The 22207-nt window shown below is 46.4% G+C and overlaps 1 protein-coding gene across 2 annotated transcripts in view; it reads right to left on the bottom strand.

The window, feature by feature from the left end:
• Nucleotides 1–21916, bottom strand: part of LOC115086172 (vomeronasal type-2 receptor 26-like) — an 83177-nt gene extending 61261 nt beyond the window's left edge. Inside the window, exons 1-3 of one of the 2 annotated variants that reach the window (XM_029592670.1) lie at nucleotides 21846–21916; nucleotides 21503–21628; nucleotides 1410–1485 (exon numbers count right to left, since the gene is read on the bottom strand). The gene's annotated coding sequence lies outside the window, so the exon portion shown is untranslated. Of the gene's footprint in view, nucleotides 1–1409; nucleotides 1486–21502; nucleotides 21723–21845 lie in introns of those variants that run through there. The other variant, XM_029592671.1, reaches the window with a different exon arrangement.
• Nucleotides 21917–22207: the final 291 nt, after the last annotated feature.

Consider the following 22207-nt stretch of genomic DNA (forward strand, 5'->3'; position numbering starts at 1 on the left):
ATGTTTATCAGTCTGTGTTGGAAGACACTGCGCCCCTTCTTTGATAGGTGGACTATACACTGGTTAGCAGTTCTCAAAACAACATCCCATGGTTCACAGAAAGCCAAAATGCTTTCATTGACACCATCTATAGAGCCAGTCATTCATCTTCAGATGCAACTTTCCCTGGCTGAGTGTTGTGGTTGAGGACCTAGCTGGGCTGGGGAACTTCCACAAAAAAAGCCCAGAGCTGCAGGGAAAGACAGAACTAAGCTAGGAAACCTTTGGCCTATACCAACCACCTCCCTCGCAGGTTGAGCCCTTGGGTTCTGGCAGCCAGCAGGACTTACACAGCTGGTGTAGACTGAGATCAGCTGGACTTGGGACTGGAACTTAGGCAAGGCTGGAACCAGAGGCAGGCGAGGAACACTGAAGCAGGCTGGGACAATGGAACAGACTGGGACAGGACAGGGACAAAAAGGTCTAGGGAGGCCACAGAGCAGAACTAAAGACAAAGCCTTGGGAAAGCCACAGAGCAAAACTAGAACAGAAGGCTTAGGAAAGCCACAGAGAAAACCTGAGCAGAAAGCTTAGGAAAACCACAGAGCAAAACTACAGCAGAAGGCTTAGGAAAGCCACAGAGCATTCAGAGACATAGGGCCAAATAGGGAACCGAGTAGACTTGATGACAAATCACTGTGCATAACCAGAGACAGGGTTAAATAGTCTGGACCTGCTGAGTCTTAGGATCATGGTGGCAATGACTGGAGAGACTGTAAGAGCAGCTCTCCGAGGGCCTCTGATGGTTGGGAGGCTGCATAACAAGCAGAATCACAACAGTACCTCCCCTCTTAAGTGCCCCTCCCCCTGAATCCCTTTGGGAAGAAGGAATAGTGTCTTTGAGGCACATGACTTGGCTGCACCTCTCCTGGGGTAGTGAGACTTGGCTGCTTTTTCACCTCTCCTGGGGTAGTGAGACTTGGCTGAACTCCTCCTGAGGTACCTGGACTTGGCTTCACCCCCTCCTGGGGTTGCTGGGAACTGGATACCTCTGGCAGGGCTGGAATACTCAGGACAGGATCTGAGACAAACATGGAACCTGGAGTAGGGTTAGAGCTCTCTTCTGAAGTTAAGGGCAAGGTCTGGGTGCAGAATACCAGATCCTTTTCAGGCAAAGAGTATTTTGCAGAAGAGGAAAGCAGAAAATGTGGAGTGGTGTGCAACACTGGATTAGACCTTGGGAAGGAGAATGTGCAGTCTGCTTTCCGTGGAGTTCAAGCTCTGTTTAGCTTCTGATTAGGCATAACTGAAATTTCAAGCTTAGAGCACGGCTTTCAACATTACTTAACAGGGGGGGAAAAATGCAGAGGCAGTTTTGAATCAGATTTCATCAACTTCTTGTTCAGAAGCTGGGTTTAAACATAAATTACCTTGAGCTGGAGATGTAATACTGCCAGACGTAGCCGTTAATTCTAGTAGAACCAGGAGGCAGGGTGTTAAAAGAATCTGGAATACAAGGAGCAGTTAATAAGCAGGAATCTCTGGAACTGAATACTTTTCTTATCCACAGCTTTCTGCACAGAGATACTTTCAGGAAAAGTCAGAGCAGATGTTTTAGAGGCAGAATCAAAGTGCTTTTCCTTTTCTAAAGTTTGGTATTGAGAATTAACTTTTATGCAACATAGAGGGTCCTGGAACAGAGTTTTAATTAAAGCCAAGAAGGAACTGGTTTTCAGCTGCTGGGCTTTCTTCTTACTGCTACTGATTACAGGAATACTGAAGTCCTCTAATAAATAATTTACTTTAATCTGATTGCAGTGTTTTTGTGTGTTCTGCTGAAATGTATTTTCTTCAGAAAGATTTAAAACAGGTAACTTTAAACACTGGTCATGTTTCTCAGTTTTCAGTGCCTGCTGCTGCATATTAACTACAGATTGATTTTGGACTTGCTGTAAATGCATGTTATATGAAACCAGGGCAGAAACAAGTTTTCTTTGGAAGGCTTTTGGAAGATCAGGTATTTTGTCAGTACCTCACATTTAAGGTGACCCTCTAGAGACATAGAATTCATATATTTGCACTCCCTAGCATTCCCAGTATCAAGGGACAGAAGGTTGTGCTCTAGGAACTGGAATTTTTTGGGAGAGCAGATATTTTAACAGGACTGAGTTTAGGCATAGGACATCTAAAACAGGTCTCTAGATGCATAGGATTCAGAAATGTGCACCTTTTGACTCCTATATGGCAGGACTGGAAGATTTACTCATATAACACTGGAAATTCTGAAGGTTCTAATAATTTGGATTCATTTCAATGGGCCTACCAGACAGGCAAGAAATCCTGGACCCGCTGTCATAGGGATGGTATGGCCTTGTCTCACTGTTGTGGGTAAGGACCCAGCTAGATTGTGGAACAGTCCAGGGCTACAGTGCAAGATAGAACTAAGCTAGCGAATCTTTGGCCCATACCAGCCACTTCCTCCACAGGTTGAGCCCTTGGGTTCTGGCAGCCGGCAGGACTTAGGCAGGGGCTGTAGACTGAGGTCAGGCTGGACTGGAGACTGTAACTGAGCCAAGGACGGAATCAGAGGCAGGCATAGAACACTGAAGCAGGCTGGGATAAACAGAACAGGACAGGATAAGACAGGAACTGGACAAACCAAAACAAACAAGGAACGCAAACGCCCAGGACAGGGATAGAACAAAAAGTCTATGGAGACCACAGAGCAGACCTAAACCAGAAGGCTTGGGAAAGCCACAGAGCAAGACTGGAACAGAAGGCTTAGGAAAGCCACAGAGCAAGACTGGAACAGAAGGCTTAGGAAAGCCACAGAACATTCAGAGATATGGGGACAAGCAGGGAGCCGAGTAGATTCAATGACAAGGCACCGAGCACAACCAGAGACAGGGTTAAGTAGTCTGGATCCTGCTGAGTCATGAGCTCATGCTGGCTATGACTGGAGAGAGGGTAAGGCAGCTCCCTGAGGACCTCTGGTGGTTGGGAAGATGCATAACAGGCAGAATCACAACAGTGAGCCTTTATTCTTGACTGGAAAGATGAAGAAGAATACTACCTGTGCACCAATCTGCTTTGCTTTCTCTCCCAGAGCCATGAAGTCACATTTAATATGATCTATGTGGTACCTAATAATATAATTCATGCCAACATGATGACCAACTGATGACCAACATCAGATAATAGTAGCCTTGAGGATTTTTGGCAATGTTGCCATAATGTCTTGGATTTTGGCACCTGGCATATAGCACACTAGGGATGTGCAGAGGGACGCCATACGTTGCATTCGGAATTCGTATTCATCGGGGGCAGATACATTGCATTCGGCAAGGGTGGCCCCCGATACGTTAATGCGTTCATTCTTATTCGTTTCCCAGCTAAAATTGAATTAACTACAACCCCTCACCCTCCTGACCCCCCTAAGACTTACCAAAACTCCTTGGTGGTCCAGCGGGGGGTCCGGGAGCCATCTCCTGCACTCATGCCCTTGGCTGCTGGTATTCAAAATGGCACTGATAGCCTTTGACCTTACTATGTGACAGGGGCTACCGGTGCCATTGGTCAGCCCCTGTCACATGGTAGGAGCAATGGATGGCCGGGCAAGGGGTACCAGTCATTGACCATTATGGCATTCAGGCCCTGGTAGTCAATGCAAGGGCAAAGGGTTTCATCCTTCTTCACAACGAAGAAGAACCCACCCCCTGCTGGGGATGTTGATTTGCGGATGAAGCTCCTCTCCAGATTCTCTTTGATGTATTGGGTCATGGATTGCGTCTCCACAGGCGAAAGGGCATAGGTGCACCCCTGAGGAGGTTCTGTGCCAGGGAGCAGGTTGATGGCACAGTACAATGGCCGGTGGGGCAGAAGTATCTCGGCCTTTTGCTTGGAAAAGACGTCCGCGTACTTGGCATAGGAGACCGGCAGGCCCTGAAGACTGGCGAGCACGGTGGAGCATGGAACTGGAATTACCAGTTGGAGGCAATTGTGGTGACAATTCGGCCCCCATTGGGTTAACTGCAAGGTTTTCCAGTCAAACTGGGGATCATGTTCTTGAAGCCAGGGAAGACCCAGGACGACAGGGTGTATGGAATGCTCCAGGATGTGAAAGGGCATCCGCTCGCGGTGAAGGAGCCCAACCCTCAGCTGGACGGTTTCCGTGATATGTGTCACTTGTCCCGGGAGGGGCTTGCCTTGAATCGATAAGATGACCAATGGAGCTGGAACACGGACCTGTGGAATCTTCAAGTGAGCTAACGTGTGGAACTCACCGTCTGCGGACGTTAGTGCCAATGGTACGGTTAGTGGAGGTGCAGGTGAGGTTAGGCCCAGGAAGAGACCTCCTTCAGGTCCTAGGCCCGGGAGTTTCCCAGCCGCGCCGGGCATGTGGCTACTTGGCCCGCTGCGCCGCAGTAGAAGCAAAGTCCTTTCCTAATTTGCTGTCAGCGCTCTTGTGTGGAAAGTTTCCCACGGCCCAATTGCATGGGCTCTTCAACCGATGTTTGGGAGGATCCCAATTCTCCTTTGGGAGAAGGCGAGCGTCGAGGGCGTCTTGAAGGAGTCGAGGTTTTTGTGGTTGTTTGGGCCTCTTGGTGGCATTCTTGATGGCGCCTATCAGTACACCCTGCCAGGTCGATAAGGGTGTTCAAGGACCTAGGTAGTTCCCGGCCCGCAAGCTCGTCCTTGATTCTGGGGCTAAGCCCCTGAAGGAAGATGGTTCATAGGCAGTCGGGGCCCCAGCCGAGCTCCGAAGAAAGAGTCCAGAAATCAATGGTGTATTCAGCCAGCATCCTTGAACCTTGGCGTAGTTGAAGCAGTTTGGGCCTGGCGGAAACCTCCTGAGTGGGATCACCGAAGCTCATCCGGAAGAGCTCCCAGAACTCTCTCAAATTACTCAGAACAGGGTCATCCTATTCCCACAGGGGGGAATCCCACTCTAGGGCCTTCCCTTCGAGGAGAGAGAGAATGAAGGTGGTCTTGGTAGCATCGTCGGGAAAAGGGGCTGACTGAAGGTGGAAGTGCATATTGCACTGGTTAATGAAACCCTTGCAGGCCCGGGGTTCCCCAGAGAAATGTGGCGGTGTAGGCAGGCGGATTACTGAGCGGCCCCTGGAAGCCACAGGCGGGGTCGGCAGAGTGGGGTTCATGGGCCCTAACCCCTCGAAGCGTTGGTTCAGGCCCTCCACTGCAGAAACAAGGGCATCCAGGGTCTTTTGCTGGTCCATCATACGCTGGGCCATTCCCGGAATGGCCTGGTGGGCAGATGCCTCCGCTGGGTTCATGGACTTGGCAATCTGTTATGATCAGGCTTGTGAACCCTTGGACCGACAGGAGGATGGTATACCTTAGGAGGTGGATCCTGATGTTTCCCCATTGGGAGGCGAGGCAGAACAGAAGATGTGACTGGCTGACCCTTGGCACTGAAGACTGAGGCGACTGTGGAGGAGGTGAAGAGTCGAGACATTGGAGAAGCCAACTCAGTCTTCGCCACTGGAAGCCTGCGGTCCCCCCGGGAGGAGCCCGTAGGGACCCGGGCCGCTGGGACTTAGGTGGACCTTTGATAGGTCGAGGAGTCGTGAGGTCGGTGCAAGGGCTAACTGGAGCTTCACTACTGGAAGCCCGCGGTCCCCCCGGGAGGAGCCCGTAAGGACCCGGACTGCTGGGACTTAGGTGGGCCCTTGGAGATGATGGTCCAGAAGAGGTCCAAGGTCCAGTGCCAGAGGGTCGTCGCTTACCAATCCGAGGTCACACACCAAGGGATCGCCGCTTGCCAGTCCGAAGTCACACACCAGGAATCACCGCTTGCCAATCCGAAGTCACACACCAGGAATCGCCACTTGCCAATCCGAAGTCACACACCAGGAATCACCGTTTGCCAATCTGAAGTCACACACCAGGAATCACAGAGACGAAACAGGAACCAGGAAACAAGGATCCAAAGGACAAGAAGACTCACTGAAGCAAGCAGACTCAAACAACGAGGAGGCGTTGCCAAGTCAAGGAATGAGCAGAGGAAGTCTCCTTATATACTTGCCCTGGTCTGGTGCATTGGAAACAGGTGCAGGCAATTAAAGGGACGAAGTCCCTTTAAATTCAGCAAGGAGGCGCGGCTTCGTGCCTAAGATGGCGGCGGCCATCTTGGATTCCCGGCCGCGGAGGAAGGCTGCCCGACGCCGCAAGGGAGGAGCAGGGATGGTTTCTCTTCATTCTAGGAGCAGGTTTCTCTTCATCCTAGGAGCTCCTCCTCTGCTTCCAGGGCTGCATACTCATTCTTCAGCAGAAGAGAAATTGAAGTCATGGTGTAGCAATCTTGATCCAGCTGTCATCTTGTGGTCCGGTTTTACTTTCCCCTGTGCTTTGAGTTTTCCATCTTTGACACCGCAATAATCATTTTATTGATGTAGTCTTCATTCTTCCAGATACTTCTCAATCTTGCCACCTCCTCTCTGAATTCCACCATCCATTTCCAGAGGGAGTTGATCTGCAGACATCTTTCATACTGAACCAGTTCCTCACTGTGGATCAGGACATCTGTCTGAATAGCAGTAGAAGTGATAACAACAGCTACAGCTTTGGTGATATGATGTTTGTTTCCCAGCCATTCTTCAGTTGTTGGGAGCTTCTGGTACCTGTCGAAAGAAATGAGAAAGACCTCCAAAGTCCCTGTCTTTTCCTCAACTATCTAAGTGGAATCTAGCTTCCACTTCCACACTCAGAATCCTTGCACAGAGCAGCACACCCAGTGGGGTGGCATCAGGAGCAGGAAGAGGCCTGTGTTTCTACTGGGACCTGGTCTACTGGCAGCAGAAAAAGCAAAATTCTTCCACTGCCAGTGGGATCGGATCCACATGCAGCAGAACAAGCAGGAAGCAGTTTTGTACTGGGGGGGGGGGGGGGGGGGAGGGCAGGGGGCTTGCAGCTCATCATACCACAGCCCAAAGAAAAATTCATGTCCAGCTGCTGCTCCATCTTCCTGCCTGCGCAGTCTCGGAAGAAAATCGTTGCCGGAGCCGTGAGGGCAGGGAGGAGGAGGAGCATCAACCACGCGCAGAGGAGCAGAAGCATTTGTAGCAGGGCTGCCATGGTTTCCTCCTCACAGCAACCCAAGAAAAGGATGCCCGGTAGCAGTGTGACTGTGTATCCTACTACGCAATGGTCTAAGAAGATCAGGGCCATTGCAGAGCCCATCCTGTGGTGACCCGTGAAGAGGAGGCCAAGAAGTAAGAGAGAGGCTGAGGCCCTGTAGAGTGTGTGTGTGTGTGTGTGTGTGTGTGTATGATAGTGAGTTAAGAGATTGGAGAGAGAGTGAGTTGAGAGACTGTGGGAGTGAGAGTCTGTATGATCCGATAGACAGCATGTGAAAGCCTGTGTGTGTGTGTGTGAGTGTGTGAGACAGCATGTGAGAGTGAGAGCCTGTGTGTTTGTCTGAGACAGCATGTGAGAGTCAGAGCCTGTCTGTGTGAGAGCATGTGAGAGTCAGAACATGTGTGTTTGTCTGAGACAGTATGTGAAAGAGATACTGTGTATTTATGTTTGAGAGAGAGCATTTGAGAGTGAGAGCTGTGTGTGTGAGATAGAATATACGTGCGAGAGCCTGAGCCTGTATGTGCATGTGTGAGAGAGAGAGACTGTGTGAGAATGAGGACCGACTCTGTGCCGACACCATGGACAGCGAAAAGGTAAGTGCCTTTTCACGTCAGCTTTCGCTCCCAATAGCTACACCTCCTATGGTGGCGCTATTGGGTGCGAAACCGGCAGCGATTGCACCGCGACGGTGCGATCGCTGCCGGCTAGCACAGGCCCTCCCCCCGTTTCGGCCCCCCGCCCCTCATATTCTAAAGTATCGCAGGCCTGCGATACTTTAGAAAATGAGGCCCTTAGGTCGAGAATCATAAAATTGCGGTAAATAAAGCTAGAATATTGTGCTTTCGCAGGCTGTGATAAAAGATGGGTGTGGTTAAGGAAATTAAGGACATACCACACTGCGCATGTAAATTTCACATCGTACGATAATCTATTGCAATGTGCGATGCACTATTACGTCGCACGTCAGTATAGGCATCGCATGTCATTTTATGGGTCACGCGTCAATTTACGCGTTGCACGTTAATTTTTTCTTTATATATATACCGGCTTTCTGCAGCTGCCTCTTTGAGGGCATGTCAGGCATTGGAAAGAGAGGAGAAGAGGTGAGTTAATTAGTGGTTAATGGGAGTTTAGGAGCTTTCTCTATTGAGTTCCTGAGTGAGTTGTCCTATTTTCATTTACCTGTTTTCCTTTACTTTCGTCTCTCGTCTCTATTTGTGTGTGAATGTTTTAGTGTATTTATCAAGTTTGTCTATGCCTTTGTATGGAGGAGTGTTTAGGAGTGTCGAGGTGCAGAGGAGTGGCGATGAGTGGTGTGGTGAGTAGTAGTGAGGAGAGGATGCATCTTGGTAGGCATGGGGTGAGGAGGGAGAGGAGAAGAAGGAGAAGGAGGGAAGAGGAGGTCAGGAGTTGTAGGAGGAGTAGGAGTAGAGATAGAGAGCAGGGAAGAGATAGGAGAGGGGGAAGGGTATAGCAGGTGACTGTAGAGGGAGGAGGAAGGCAGGGTAGGGCAAAACAGAGAGGACAGAGGGGTGTGGAGTTGTCAGGGCAGAGGGGAGGAGCAGGGAGTAAAAGCAAGCGTGAGGACAGTGACACCACTGCTCAGGAAGTGGAAGTGGCAACCTGAGCCTCGGCAGTCAGGCAGCAGCTCGCCCACATCCACATGCCTACTGTTGCGTCCGTCGGTCTTCGACGGCTTCGCCCCACTTGCCTCACCTTATTCTTGGCTCCTCCCGCTTACCTGGGCAAGATGGCTACTGCAGCGTCTACAAGCTGATCTCTCTGGCATTCCCAGAATGGCTGTAGTGCAGCCTCCCGTCATTGCTCCTCCCAGGTACCTACTAGGGTGCGCGCGCGCAACCCACGTCTTTGTACCACCCTTGGTGCGAACCTCGAGGGCGTTCCCTCATCCTGACATCACACCATCCGGGTATATTACCTTCACAAATTTGCTAGCTCGTTGAGTTAGCAAGGACTCAAATCTGTTCCTGTCTACGCTATTCTGCTGCTTCCGTGCTGCCGCTGGAAGCTCTCCCTCCTTCGGGGTATCAACTAACCTGGGTACCCGCTCCTCGGGGGCCCTCTGCGTTATTTCATGTGCCTTACAGGGAACAGGTACTCGCTCCTTGAGGGCCTGCTCTCCCTGCCTCGGTGCCTGTACCTTCTACAACTTATCTGATGGAATCGCATACCTACAGCTAACACCGAGTGAGTACTCTAATCTCTCAGTCTATCTCATCCACAGTATCTCCTCACTGGGAGACCTGCTGCGGAACCTCCTGACATCATCTAGGAGAGAAGGGCTCCCTCTGCCGAAGTCCCTGAGACTGCAACTACTGACTGCCTCACTACTGCCACCTGGTGGCCAACATCAAGCTGTCTAATAAAAGTTCAAACTCTGTGTTTTGTGTATAAGAGTCTAGCCCAGTGCTGTGGCTGCTCACGAGGCTCCTCCCCATGGGCAGGGTCATCTCCACATCACTCAAGGATCCACCAAAACACACGTAACCACAACTCCTACAAATTCAGCATCAAGGACAGAAAAAACAGCTCATCATCGGCAATAGTATAATGAGTACACTATCACTCAAAATTGATACCAGCCAGTTAGCATTCACTTCTGGCTTAGCCCCACCCAGTTAGCATTCACGTCTGGCTTAGCCCCACCCACTCCCACCCCAAAATTTGCCCACACCCCTCCCACCCCATATAAGTGAATGGATGTAGGCCCCACCCAAGTCTTGCTTTGAACCATACCCCATCCCACCCCCAACCTGACCCTGACCCCACCCATATCTCTACCATGCCCCTCCTACTCCATAGAAGTGAATGGAGTATCCCCTCCCATGCTCCACCCTAAGCTCCACCCCCTTTTACCCCAAAACATGCCCCATCCCAAACCACACCCCCTATGATGTCACTAGAAATGACCATTGACTGCCTTATGATGACATCACCGGAAGTCCAACCCACCCTCTCCTCCCCCACACACACCAAAAAAAATACACTGCCTAAAATGTCATCAGAAATGGCTCTGTCGCTTTTAATGATGACAAAATTAATGGACCCTTTCTGCTTTATGATAACTACACTGCAATTCCAAGTAATTGCTACTAGGGGTGGTGACAGAGCTGTAAACAGGATTTTCTGACCCTAGATTTAAAGGTTACTAGCTGTAATGTAACAGGAAACTCTCTCTCTTCCCCCCTCCCCTCCTCCCCTTATTGTAAATATACATGCTAGGGATGTGAATCGAGCTTCGGACGATTGAAAATATCGTCGATATTTTCAAAATCGTCAGAAATCGGGGGCTCCCCCGAAATGATAGGAAACCCCCACAATATTGATCGTGGGGGTTCTCTTATTGTTTTGGGGGAGGGTGGGAAAAATGGCACACAAAAATAACCCCTAAACCCACCCCGACCCTTTAAAACTAATCCCTTTGCTTCCCCCACCCTCCTGACCCCCCAAAAAACATTTTACAGGTACTTGGTGGTCCAGTGGGGGTCCCGGGAGCAATCTCCCGCTCCCGGGCCATCGGCTGCCACTAATCAAAATGGTGCCGATGGCCCTTTGCCCTTACCATGTGACAAGGTATCCGTGCCATTGGCCGGCCCCTGTCACATGGTAGGAGCACTGGATGGCCCACGCCATTTTTAAAGATGGCGCCGGTTCCGATTCTCATCTCTAATACATGCCCAAATAGCCTGCTTGGCTGGTATACAGCGTGAAATGTTATTAGCTATGACATAGCAGGAAGCTCTCTCTATTTTCCTCTTCCCTCCTCCCCCTGAGTGTAAATACACATGCCCAATGACCGCACCAGGCAGACATGCAGAGTGAAATGTGAGCAGATCCTTTTATAATGTACAAAAAGTATGATTAATAGCAGGGAGTGCCTGGTTCATAATAAATTTTATTTAAGATCTGCCTGTGCAAATCTCTTTTGTATGGCTGTAAACACAGAGGCCTGTTTTTTTTAAAGAAAACAAAATCCTGTTTTATTCTCTTTTAAAGTCCTATAATTTCCAATACCCAACACCCTGCTGTTAATTATCCTTTGCTGAAATTTCACTCTGCCAGGATAGGGGACATTGGGGCATGCGTAGCTACAGTGAGAGGAGGAGGGAAGGGGAGGGAGAGTCTCCCTGTCTCTGTGTACAGAATGAGAGACAGCTTCCTGCCACCTCACAGCTAGTAACATTTAAAACAGAGGGGATAGAAAAAAAAGCATGCTTCCGGCTCATCATTAAAAAGTAACAGGGATATTTCTGATGATGTTCTAGGGAACACTTTTTTGGGGGATGGGTTGGGTTTTGAATTGTACTTGTGGTGAGATCATCAAAAACAGCCAGAGTCCATTAATTCTGTCATCATTAAAAAGCAACAGGGCCCTTTCTGATGATGTTCTAGGGGGTGTGGTGAGGGGGGGTGTGGTGAGGGGTTCAACTTCCGGTGATTTCTTACCTGTGACATCATTGGGGGTTTGGCTTGGGGCGGATCATGGCCATGGCCACCAGTGACATCATAGGGGTTTGGTTTGGGGTCGGGGCATGGAAGGGGCCACTCCATTCACTTCTATTAGGGGGAGAAGCATGGACGTGGCTGGAGCGGAGCTATGGGTGTGGCCAAGGGCTGAAGGGGCATGAGGGGGCATGGTCGGGGGTAGAATGGGGCAGGACTACACCCCATTCACTTCTATGGGAGTGGGCGGAGAATGGGCGGGGCTTAGAATGGAAGTGAATGCTGTTTGACTGATGTCAATTTTGATTGACAGTGTACCTATAGACTACTGACAGAGCATAAGTATGTATGTGTGTGTGTGAGAGATAGAGCATGTGTGCATGTGTATGTGAGACAGAGCATAAATGAGAGAGACAAGGAATGTGTGTGTGTGAGAGAGACACTGTGCAAGTTCAAAAAGGAGGCTGCTCTTGCCTGTATGTACCAGGGAGAGAGAGAGAGAGAGAGAGCATGTGCATGTGTGCAAGAGCATGTGAAGGAGCATGTGAGTATGTATATAAAATAAGCTGTATATACATACATGTGTGCAGAATTTTATATGGCTGCGTGTAAGTCCTCGCAAATACTGCTTGCCTCTACCATGCAAGTGGGGGGATTTTAATAGACATGCGTGCAGTTTCCCCAGTTCGTTCCCAGTTCACCCAGGTAAAGGATAGGATTCCTTAACGCTCCTAGTTAACTAGCCTACATTTTACCCTGTTAGCCCCAACCCTTATAACCCCGCTGACTACCCTAGTTTTTATTGTTGACATACATGTCATCTGTAGCAGAAATAAAGTTACGCAGTTGGGGACCCCGGCGCACGCTTGTGCACATAAATACTTATATGCAGGTTTCACTGAGAAATCTAGGAACTGCCCAGACTATGCCCACAACCCACCCCTTTTTTGAAAAAAATTTTGTGTGCATATTGGGAGAAACATGCGTATACGCATACTTGTTAAAATCCACACGGTGCCTGCCGACCCGACTTCTGGTTTTGGCATTTGTAGGGCTTTTAAAATTTGTCTTATAATATTTCTATAACATAGGGAAAAATGATCAAAGCATCTATAATACAATGTCAATAAGAGAGACCACATCACTCCCACCCTCATTGATCTCCACTGGCTTCCCATTCACTCACGAATTATTTACAAGACCCTCACCCTCATCCACAAAAGTATTACTAACGAACACTACAACTGGCTAAATCCACCCTTCCTCCCTCGTACCTCCACAAGACCCACCCGTGCTTCCCTCCGTGGAACCCTTATCCCTCCCTCCATAAAATCCACTAGACTAATCTCCACCACCAATAGAGCCCTTTCCCTTGCAGGCCCCTCCCTCTGGAACTCTATGCCTCTTGACCTACGTACCGAAACCTCCACACCTACTTTCAAAAAGAAACTCAAAACCTGGCTTTTCCTCCAAGCTTACCCCCTTTCCTCATCAGCTCCACCAACTAACACGCTAGCCCAACCCTCATCTCTCTCCAACATCCCCCGTTCAGGTCCTACACCCAATACCCTCCCCTTCTAATGACTCATACAATTTTGTATATAACAAGTGTACATATTTCTCCCTCGAATCCCAACTCATATCCTATCCCTGTGTCTTTTTGCACCCTCCCCCTGCCCCCCCCATTTGTCTCGACTACCCCCCTCCATCCCTCCCTTTAGTTATTTAGTTATTTATTAGTTATTTAGTTATTTATTCTGTTACTGCGTTTATGTTATACACCGTTCTCTGTAAAGGCTACGCCTATATATCTTTTGTTGCAAGTTACTTGTAAACCGGCACGATGTGCAAACGGTTGCCGGTATATAAAATTAAATAAATAAATAAATAAAAAATGTGCATACTAGAGATGTGAATCGTGTGCCCGATCGTCTTAACGATCAAAATCATCTGGCAGGAGAAGAAAATCGTGTTTGGCACGATTTTTTAGCTAAAAAAATCGGTTTTTACAATTAGTGCGCACTAACGGGAGTTAGTGCGCACTAACCATTGTTAGTGCGCACTAACCATTGTTAGTGCGCACTAAAAGAAAATGATACAATTTGACACTTTTCAGGTCAGTTAAGGTTAGTTTAGGAATGAATATGTATTCCTATTGGCTGCCCTCTTATTTATTCATGTTACCAAGGTTCCCACTGACAATATATGGGGGATGGGAAATGGAAACAGTTGGTAGCTTGACAAAAAAAGTAATGTGATCAGTCAATGTGACTAGAACTTGTGCCCTATCCCTGATACCGGGAGTGTTGTGATCTTCCTGCACATAGTGCCCTATGCCTGATACTGGGAGTGTTGTGATCTTCCTGCACACAGTGCCCTATCCCTGATACCGGGAGTGTTGTGATCTTCCTGCACACAGTGCCCTATCCCTGATACCTGGAGTGTTGTGATCTTCCTGCACTCAGTGCCATATCCCTGATACTGGGAGTGTTGTGATCTTCCTGTACACAGTGCCCTAACCCTGATACCGGGAGTGTTGTGATCTTCCTGCATGCAGTGCCCTATCCCTAATACCGGGAGTGTTGTGATCTTCCTGCACACAGTGCCCTATCCCTGATACCGGGAGTGTTGTGATCTTCCTGCACTCAGTGCCATATCAGTGCCATATCCCTGAATCAGGGAGTGTTGTGATCTTCCTGCAAGCAGTGCCATATCAGTGCCATATCCCTGAATCAGGGAGTGTTGTGATCTTCCTGCAAGCAGTGCCATATCCCTGCTCAGTGCAGGAAGATCACAACACTCCCGGTATCAGGGTTAGGGCACTGTGTGCAGGAAGATCACAACACCCCCGGTATCAGGGTTAGGGCATGCATGCAGGAAGATCACAACACTCCCGTTATTAGGGTTAGGGCACTGTGTGCAGGAAGATCACAACACTCCCAGTATCAGGGATAGGGCACTGCGTGAAGGAAGATCACAACACTCCCGGTATTAGGGATAGGGCACTGCATGCAGGAAGATCACAACACTCCCGGTATCAGGGATAGGGCACTGTGTGCAGGAAGATCACAACACTCCCAGTATCAAGGATAGGGCACTGTGTGCAGGAAGATCACAACACTCCCAGTATCAGGGATAGGGCACTGTGTGCAGGAAGATCACAACACTCCCAGTATCAGGGATAGGGCACTGTGTGCAGGAAGATCACAACACTCCCGGTATCAGGGTTAGGGCACTATGTGCAGGAAGACCACAACAATCCCAGTTAGAATATAGTCTGAACCAAGGGCAGATTGCAGGAAAATACCTGTCCAGGGGATTTTTTTCAAAACCAGCCCACGGGGTATCTGACTTCCTCATGTCAAAACAAGCCACAAACATCTGATAATTGCAAAATGTCATTTAAATGTGTTCTAATATTTTCCAAATACCACTACACTATTTCAAATCTGTAGACACATGAAATAACACCCCCAAATGTAAAATAGGATTAAAAAATCTCCAGCTCTCCATACCATAAAATAAATAAATACCAGGATCTTTTGATTTCCACTCACCCAGAGATTATTGTCAATTTGGGGGAAGGGGGGGGGGGGGCTCAAAATCTGTATCCTCTGTCTCTCTCCTTCACACATAGGCTTTCTCTCTCTCATACACTAATGCAGGCGCTCTCTCTCTCATACATATGTAGGCTCTCTCTGTCTCTCATACACACATTCAGGCTCACCACACAGGCTCTCTCTCTCTCTTAAACACTCATGCAGTCGTTCTCTCATATAAATATGCAGGCTCTCGCTGTCTCTCATACACACATTCAGGCTCACACACAGGCTCGCTCTCTCGCATAACACTCATGCAGGCGCTCTCTCTCAAACAATCATGCAGGTCCTCTGTCTCTCAACACACATGCAGGCTCTCTGTCTCTCAATATACATGCAGGCACTCTGTCTTATGCATTTATGTAGGCTCTTTCTTTCATACACTCATACAAGTGCTCTCATGCAGGCTCTCTTTGTCTCTCATGCACACATGCAAGTTCTCACACATGGGAGACTTCAATTACCCCAATATAGACTGGGTAAATGTATCATCGGGTCACGCTAGAGAGATAACGTTTCTGGATGGAATAAATGATAGCTTTATGGAGCAATTGGTTCAGGAACCGACGAGAGAGGGAGCAATTTTAGATCTAATTCTCAGTGGAGCACAGGACTTGGTGAGAGAGGTAACGGTGGTGGGGCCGCTTGGCAATAGTGAACATAATGGGGGTCATTTTCAAAGGAGTTACGCATGTAAATGTGACATACTATCGTAGCAATTTTCAAAAGCTATTTACTCGAGTAAAGTGCACTTACTTGAGTAAATCCTATGGACAATTCAATGGCATATATTGTAGCAATTTTGAAAAGCCCACTACTTGAGTAAAGTGTATTTACTCGAGCAAAAACCAGTTTTGCTCGAGTAAATGCTTTTTAAAATCTACCCCAATATGATCAAATTTGATTTAATGACTGGAAAAGGAACAGTGTGCAAATCCAAGGCTCTCGTGCTAAACTTTCAAAAGGGAAACTTTGATAAAATGAGAAAAATTGTTAGAAAAAACTGAAAGGAGCAGCTACAAAAGTAAAAATGTCCAAGAGGCATGGTCATTGTTAAAAAATACCATTCTAGAAGCACAGTCCAGATGTATTCCACACATTAAGAAAGGTGGAAATAAGGCAAAACGATTACCGGCATGGTTAAAAGGGGAGGTGAAAGAAGCTATTTTAGCCAAAAGATCTTCATTCAAAAATTGGAACAAGGATCCAACATAAGAAAATAGGATAAAGCATAAACATTGGCAAGTTAAATGTAAGACATTGATAAGACAGGCTAAGAGAGAATTTGAAAAGAAGTTGGCTGTAGAGGCAAAAACTCACAGTAAAAACTTTTTTAAATATATCCGAAGCAGAAAGCCTATGAGGGAGTCAGTTGGACCGTTAGATGATCGAGGGGTTAAAGGGGCACTTAGAGAAGATAAGGCCATCGCAGAAAGATTAAATTATTTCTTTGCTTCGGTGTTTACTGAAGAGGATGTTGGGGAGGTACCCGTAATGGAGAAGGTTTTCATGGGTAATGATTCAGATGGACTGAATCAAATCACGGTGAACCTAGAAGATGTGGTAGGCCTGATTGACAAACTGAAGAGTAGTAAATCACCTGGACCGGATGGTATACACCCCAGAGTTCTGAAGGAACTAAAAAATGAAATTTCAGACCTATTAGTAAAAATTTGTAACTTATCATTAAAATCATCCATTGTACCTGAAGACTGGAGGATAGCAAATGTAACCCCAATATTTAAAAAGGGCTCCAGGGGCGATCCGGGAAACTACAGACCGGTTAGCCTGACTTCAGTGCCAGGAAAAATAGTGGAAAGTGTTCTAAACATCAAAATCACAGAACATATAGAAAGACATGGTTTAATGGAACAAAGTCAGCATGGCTTTACCCAGGGCAAGTCTTGCCTCACAAATCTGCTTCACTTTTTTGAAGGAGTTAATAAACATGTGGATAAAGGTGAACCGGTAGATATAGTATACTTGGATTTTCAGAAGGCGTTTGACAAAGTTCCTCATGAGAGGCTTCTAGGAAAAGTAAAAGTCATGGGATAGGTGGCGATGTCCTTTCATGGATTGCAAACTGGCTAAAAGACAGGAAACAGAGAGTAGGATTAAATGGGCAATTTTCTCAGTGGAAGGGAGTGGACAGTGGAGTGCCTCAGGGATCTGTATTGGGACCCTTACTGTTCAATATATTTATAAATGATCTGGAAAGAAATACGACGAGTGAGATACTCAAATTTGCAGATGACACAAAATTGTTCAGAGTAGTTAAATCACAAGCAGATTGTGATAAATTGCAGGAAGACCTTGTGAGACTGGAAAATTGGGCATCCAAATGGCAGATGAAATTTAATGTGGATAAGTGCAAGGTGATGCATATAGGGAAAAATAACCCATGCTATAATTACACGATGTTGGGTTCCATATTAGGTTCTACAACCCAAGAAAGAGATCTAGGTGTCATAGTGGATAACACATTGAAATCGTCGGTTCAGTGTGCTGCGGCAGTCAAAAAAGCAAACAGAATGTTGGGAATTATTAGAAAAGGAATGATGAATAAAACGGAAAATGTCATAATGCCTCTGTATCGCTCCATGGTGAGACCGCACCTTGAATACTGTGTACAATTCTGGTCGCCGCATCTCAAAAAAGATATAATTGCGATGGAGAAGGTACAGAGAAGGGCTACCAAAATGATAAGGGGAATGGAACAACTCCCCTATGAGGAAAGACTAAAGAGGTTAGGACTTTTCAGCTTGGAGAAGAGACGACTGAGGGGGGATATGATAGAGGTGTTTAAAATCATGAGAGGTCTAGAACGGGTAGATGTGAATTGGTTATTTACTCTTTCGGATAGTAGAAAGACTAGGGGACACTCCATGAAGTTAGCATGGGGCACATTTAAAACTAATCGGAGAAAGTTCTTTTTTACTCAACGCACAATTAAACTCTGGAATTTGTTGCCAGAGAATGTGGTTCATGCAGTTAGTATAGCTGTGTTTAAAAAAGGATTGGATAAGTTCTTGGAGGAGAAGTCCATTACCTGCTATTAATTTCACTTAGAGAATAGCCACTGCCATTAGCAATGGTTACATGGAATAGACTTAGTTTTTGGGTACTTGCCAGGTTCTTATGGCCTGGATTGGCCACTGTTGGAAACAGGATGCTGGGCTTGATGGACCCTTGGTCTGACCCAGTATGGCATTTTCTTATGTTCTTATGTTCTTATGTTCTCCCCTTTCTCTCATGAACACATGCAAATTCTTCCCTCTCTCTCATGCACACACAGGCAGTCTCATATACACACACAGGCTCTTTTTTTCATACACATAGACATACAGATGCTCTCTCTCATACACATATACCTTAGGCCTCCTCCTTTCTGCTGGGCCTTGGCCATGCTAGCGCTGCTCCTTATTTACTGCTGGAAGACAGGTGGGAGGAGGTCAGTGGTCCTGGTGGCCCTGCAACTTCTAGATGCGTCATTCCAGCCAGGTAGGCCTTTCTCTTCGGGCCACAGCAGGCAGCAGGTAGAACTCTGTTGAAGCCCTGCTGAGCCCTTCATCGAGCCACTGCGGTTTGAGTTGCGGCCCCGCCGAGCTGTTCTTCCAGCTAGTTGAGTTGCACTCTGCCACGGCCCCTCTCAGCAGACCATGTGATCAGTGCAACGGCCTACTGGGGGATGCCAGATCCCCCGATAGGTCAATCTGCTCCTGGTCTAAACCCATATTAAAGTGACCATAAACTCTTATGTACTCTCATAGTAATGTTTTTTCATATATTGGATCCTTAATCACTGTATATTGTTCTATAATGCCTTACTGTATTCTATAATGTCTTATTACTACTTGATCCCCTTGTCTTTAATCCTTATATATTTAAACTGCTATAACCAAATCCCTTTATAACATGCTTTAAACTCTCTTGCTGGAAAAGTGTGATATAAATAATGATATTGATATTTGAACTGTATTGTTTGGTAAAGTAATAATGTTTGATTATTTCTTTTGTTATTGTATTTTTGTTATATCTTTGCTTTTCATTCTTTTTCTCTCACTATAATGCCCCACTATATTAACCTTGGGGAACTTTGGAAATGAGGCACTCAGATAGTCTTCCATTATTTGTCAGTGAGAAAAACCCCTTGATGAATTGAGTTCTTTGTCCAACAATGTTTGCTAAATACAACTTTTGTCAAGAGATGGGTACATTTGTTGTTAATAAGATTTCAGCATTTATTTTGGGAGGACTTTTTCCTGCCTTAGCTATTCAGTTTATATACTGTAAATGATAAACTGGATTCTTTGCAGGCTTTGATACCAAATACTGAACTAAGATAAAGAACCTGTCACAAATAATTCACAGATATATTATTTTATTGTGGAATGTAAATGGATTTAACTATTTCATAAAACATAAAGTCATAAACCACATCAAAAATTCAAGGGATTAATGCATTCCTCCCCAGAGGCAGATCTCTCTCATACATCAGACATCAAAAACTTAAAAGAGATTGGGTGGGGCAGACAATATTTTCATCTTATTAATGAAAGAAAAGGGCCAGCAATATACCGGAACATACAAAAAGCCTCTTTCATCTTAGCATGGGCTCATACAGGAATAATATAAGAATTGTGGGGGTTCTGGAAGCGAATGAAGGAGTAGGCATGAAAGCCCTAGTTAAGAAAATTGTTTCTGAAGTATTAAACAAGAAAGACCTGGAAAAATATGAGCGAGAAAGAGCTCATAGAACATTTGGGCCCAAATCTAACAAAAAATTAGAAAATTACTCTTTTCCAAGACAATAGGAAAGTGCAATGGCAATGCATGACAGAGGAAAGAATTATTGAGAGAACTGTCTGGGCCTTGTGAATCGGTTATTTACTCTTTCGGATAGTAGAAAGACTAGGGGGCACTCCATGAAGTTAGCATGGGGCACATTTAAAACTAATCGGAGAAAGTTCTTTTTTACTCAACGCACAATTAAACTCTGGAATTTGTTACCAGGGGATGTGGTCAGTGCAGTTAGTATAGCTGTGTTTAAAAAAGGATTGGATAAGTTCTTGGAGGAGAAGTCCATTCCCTGCTATTAAGTTCACTTGGAGAATAGCCACTGCCATTAGCAACAGTAACATGGAATAGACTTAGTTTTTGGGTTCTTGCCAGGTTCTTATGACCTGGATTGGCCACTGTTGGAAACAGGATGCTGGGCTTGATGGACCCTTGGTCTGACCCAGTATGGCATTTTCTTATGTTCTTATGTTCTTATGATGAGCAAATTTGGACTTAAAATAATGCCACTCAGATTTAGTTAAGCAGTGTCTTCTGTGGTGGGACATGGATGAAGGGGCTGCAATGTATGGGTCTGTATATCTGGATTCAATCTGGCTGTGAAGACTGTGCATGCAACTGCCCTCCAGTACTGGGTGCTGGGATTGGTAGGCAGTTTCATTTTGCTTCATCTCGAAATAAAACAAAACAAAATGCCGACAAAGGTTTTTTTTTTTGTTTCATTTTGTTTTCTGATTTTTTGTGTGTGCGGTTTGCAAATAGTGTGTGCATAATGCAAATAGTGCATGCAGAATAAAATTGTTCTATTTACAGTTTGTGTGCACAAAAATGTAAAACAAAACAAAATGAAAAAAAAAATGGATCCCCCTGAAACAAAACAGAAATAATTGCTGTTCACACCCTATTGGGGCAACATAAGGCAGGAAGTCCTCTTACAGGGTGAACTTTGCTATATTAGATGAGGACTGTTGAAATGACTACCAGCGCTAACCTTATGGATGCCCTGCATCATATTAAAAAATGTTCATTGCCTAACTAGTCACACACATGGTGATATCAGCTGGTGGTAGAATCACAAAGCCATAGCTACTTTTCCTTACTATGGTCCGTGATACTCACAAGCCCTTGAAAGCTTCTTTACCACTCATTTAAGAGAAAAGAAGAGGCAGAGCTCAAAACTATCTGGTTTTGGGATCAGTAAACATTGTTGATGTGCCAATTTGCTGAAGGGAAAGGTAAGCAGAAATGTGAAATTAGATGAAAGAATTTAGTACAGCATATGCTAAACCTTGTTTTCTTGCATTTGTTTTCCAGAGTGAACTAAAGAAGTTTCAGAAATTCTGAGGATTTGGCACAGCCAAGAGAGAAAACACTTTGTCCAGAGTATGAGCGGGGGCACATCATCCCTTCTTCACTGCCCCCAGTAGTTACAAGGGGGCCCAGAGGGAAAAACAGGACTGAGAAAGCAGCAATGAAATATCCAGTCTGATCGCCTTGTGAGTATGTTGCTTGTTGTTTTCTGAGTATGTAGCAGAATTATATATTGAGGTCTTTTTGATACTCACCACGCATCCAGGTTTTCGGGGCCACACTGGGCCCTGCAGCTAGAGATGCCTCACGGTGGTCGCACCTGCACAGGCCTAAAGACAGCCGCCAGTAGTTGTGGCAGAAGTGATTCCAGTGTGGGGCAGCTGATAGGGAAAGGAGCAGCAGGTCAATTAGCTCCCGTCTGGAGGGAGATACAGTGAAAGATCACAGAAGGAATGGGCACAGTGAAAGGGTCTAGGAGCATCACCGCGCCCCTCCCCCCCCCCCCCCCCCCTCAGCATGGCTGCCTCTTTTCCCTCTGGGAAAGCAGGGCTGCGAGGGCATCAGGGAAGCTCTTCTGAGCTGATATTGCTTTTCTACCTCTCGTGGCTGATCGGTTCTTGTGAGTGGGGGCAAGCAGTTCAGAAGGGCTTGCTCCCAGCTGTAACAAGAGAGAGATGTTATAACGTGGTGTTAGGGGTTGATGATTAAGCCGTCCCTAGATGCTTCTAGAGTAGATAATTGGCAGATAGTTTCTTAACAATGACAATGGTTTATGTCCCTGTGTGGAGACATTTATACCTGCAAATGATTGAATAGGAAGCAGAGCAGTGGCTGGCTGGATATCAAGTCTGAACTGATGTGAATTCCTAATAAAAGGTTAGCTGCACATTTCATGGTAGTCAGAGAATTTACCCTAAAACAAATCAAAATAACCCTGACCTATACACGGGAATAAATAT

This window comes from Rhinatrema bivittatum, chromosome 2 (genome assembly GCF_901001135.1).
Source record: "Rhinatrema bivittatum chromosome 2, aRhiBiv1.1, whole genome shotgun sequence".
NCBI lineage: Eukaryota > Metazoa > Chordata > Amphibia > Gymnophiona > Rhinatrematidae > Rhinatrema > Rhinatrema bivittatum.